The sequence below is a fragment of the Muntiacus reevesi genome, chromosome 1 (genome assembly GCF_963930625.1).
Source record: "Muntiacus reevesi chromosome 1, mMunRee1.1, whole genome shotgun sequence".
Taxonomy (NCBI): Eukaryota; Metazoa; Chordata; class Mammalia; order Artiodactyla; family Cervidae; genus Muntiacus; species Muntiacus reevesi.
In genome coordinates, this window is record NC_089249.1 from 19,856,857 (window position 1) to 19,860,051 (window position 3,195).

Genomic DNA, 3,195 nt, shown 5'->3' on the forward strand with positions numbered 1-3,195 from the left:
GTGGGATGCATGAGACAAGTGCTCAGGCCTGATGCGCTGGGAAGACCCAGAGGAATCGGGTGGAGAGGAAGGTGGGAGGGGGGATCGGGATGGGGAATACATGTAACTCCACGGCTGATTCATGTCAATGTATGAAAAAATCCAAAAAAAAAAAAAAAATAATAAAATAAAATGAAAAACTTGGGGGATAAAAAGAGAGAAAGAAAAAAAAAAGGCAGGGACGCGACTTCTTCAGATCACACAACAAGTCAGAGAAAGAAGTAAGGCTCAAAAATCATGTAAGACAAGCTCCTGACAAGCAGACTCTCTTGCAGGCAACAACCACACACTCTAGACCTGGTACAAAGTACAGAACACAAAAGTAGAGAGTGCAAAACCGCCATGCGAGGGCTCAGGAGAAGGAGCAGAACAGAAGGATTTTGAGGGGAGTCAAATACAGATTGAATGATGGGTAAAGGGTGAGATAGTCATTTTTTGTCGATTTCTCTTGAAGGCAGCTACAGTCCTTGGTTGGATAGAAGTGACTGAAATTCTGATAATTCTGCTACCCTTCTGGCCTGAAAAAGCCCCAAGGACAGAGCCCAGAGTAGCCAGTAATCCTCAGTCTTCCCCAGCATCAGGCTTTTTCCCAGTGACTCGTCTCTTCACATCAGTTGGCCAAAGTATTCTTGCCGCAAGAACCCCATGAACACGAACAGGACGAACCGTGTGAAAAGGTGGTGCACTTACTGTTGTGTGTGGGATGCTTGGACCCAGAACAGGGTGAGGAGGGTCATTTTGTTGGTCTGAGAAGAGGGCTCATGTGCATCCAGGAAGCACTCAATCTGGAGCCTCTTCACCTGAGACTTTCCTCCCAGGAAAGTCATTCATCCTTCTCATCCTTCAGCCTGACCTATTGGTCCAAGAATAGTCTCCCAACCCAAGCTCTTCTGTGCCCTGGGATTTTGACTCTGAATTCTAGGTGCCTGGACCTAAGCCCCCTGCTGGCAGAGGCCTCAGGGGACAGACCGGGAGCTCCTGCAGGGGGACCTGTCCTGCTTCCTGTCCTTCCTGAAATGCACAGGTTTGGGGGCTTCTTTCCATTCTCTGACCTGCCCCGGTTCCCTCCAGTGGACTCTCTTCTGTGCTCACTTGGTCAGACTCGGTGTCTGTTGCTCAGAACCACAGGGATCTCACCTGAGACAGGGGTCACCATGGGATGGGAGCCTGTTTGGTGCTCACATGCTCCACATGGAAACACAGAGAGTTGGTGCCCCATGGAGCAGGCCCAGGGGGGTGAGAGTAACACCCAGATGCTCCCTTTTCCTCCCTGGAGAGGATGAGCCTGAGGCCATTCCATGAAGTTTCCTCAGAAGGTCATGGCAGGTGCAATCCCAGTTGGGTGACTGGGTCAGAACATGGCCTTGGATAGAGTTTCCCTCCTTCCTGCCCACTTCTCCCAGCCCCCCAGTCCTGCTCCAGGGGATGTAGTGAGCCTGGCGTCCACCTCTGCCTTCAAGGGATTGAGGCTCCAGCAGAGTACTTTGGACTGCCTGTTTTATTGAATGGAAGTCCATGTTTCCAACACACAGTGAGGCCAAACAATACCCAAATGGTGGAAATTGGAACCAAAGAAGGTTCATTGCAGGGCCATGCAAAGAGACAGGTGACTCATGACTTAAAAATCCCAAACTCCCTGAAACTCTTAGCAAAACCCTTTCATGAGAAAGGTAAGCGAGGGGCCTGGTTATTTGTTGCAACCTTCTTGGTGTTAGAGCCTTTTTTCTTGATGTCAGGTCATGATATTCCTGTGAACTTCCAGCAAACAAATTATTCTCTTTTATGATAAGAAAGAGCAAGGTCCCAAAGCTCAACCTTCACCCTTTGAGGTCCAGGCTCTGGCCAAGAGGAGAGGGGAAGCTTCTGCAGGAGTCCTGGTGAAACATGAAGGCAGCCTGGATGAGGGATGTGCTGTCTCCCTCTGCCCCTCTGTTTACGGCTGACCCTCTCTCACACCTGCACACAAGCCCTCTGCTCTCAATCACCCTCAGGTGCCCTGTGTCCATCCTGTCCCCGGGACTGGAGGAGGAGTATCCCCGTGCTCAGCCCAAGTCAGATGACACGGGCTCTCCTGGGTGTCCCATAGGGCCTGGGGGCTCCAGGGTCTGAGGGAAATGACAGGATGGGAGCCCAGTGGGCAGGAAGGAGGAGCCATGGAGGATGTGCCCCCTGAGATCCTGGGAGACAGGCTCATGCGGAAGGAGGTCAGGCATCTGGAGCCCCGTTGAACGCATCAATCAATGCAAGGAAGCCTCACTGAACCAGCTCATATTTATTGAACCAGAGTCTGGAGAACAAAAGGTGGGGGGAGACAAAGGCACCTGAGTATCTTGTCCAGCCCCACCCATCACTGGAGAGGAACCCGAGGGTCTGAGAGGCGGCCTTTCCTCACCGCAGGTTGGTGATCTCCTTGACACACCACACAGTTCCTTGGTCAGCTGTTGCCTTCTGGTGTCATTTCTTCTTTCTTTTGTGATTTTTTTTTTTAAACCAACCTCTGTTTCACACAGCATTTGGAATTTCATAGGGTCTTCATTAGTCACTCAGTGTATCCTGGTCCCAAATATCACCTGCATCTCGACAAATGTCCCACCCACTGAGTAGTCATCGCTGCCATCACCACCATTATCATCAAGAAGTCACTGCCTAATTAAGGTAAACCTGCTGGAATCAAAGGGGAGCTGATGCTGGAGAAGGAGGGCTAGAGACCACCATCAGGGGGAGACTCTTCTTGCTGGGACAGCAAACCCTGGGGAGCGCGATAGAGGAGCCCGGGCTGCTTCTCCTGGATCCCAGCTTTGCTCCTCTTTGACTTTCTCCCATTTTAAATGCTTTCATATTCCTGGCCTCTCGTTGCTAGCTCTTCTGCCTCTCTGTTCTGCCCCCAGTGTCTTCTTTAGTCCAAAATAAGTGGTATCTCCCCTCCCGTCATTCTCATCCCTTAGTCCAGACTCCAGGCTCCTTCCTTCTCTTTCCCCATCTTCACCCTGCATGCAATCCTCCCCTGCTGTGCCCAGCTACTGAAAGGCCAGACTGCTAACACCCAGCTCCATCAGTGTTGTCTCCCCCTCCTTTCCCCTCAACAAGGTGTTCTGATCCTTGGTCTCACATGTATCCCTGGTTCCTGCACTTCTCTGGGGGTGGGAGAGTCAGGCC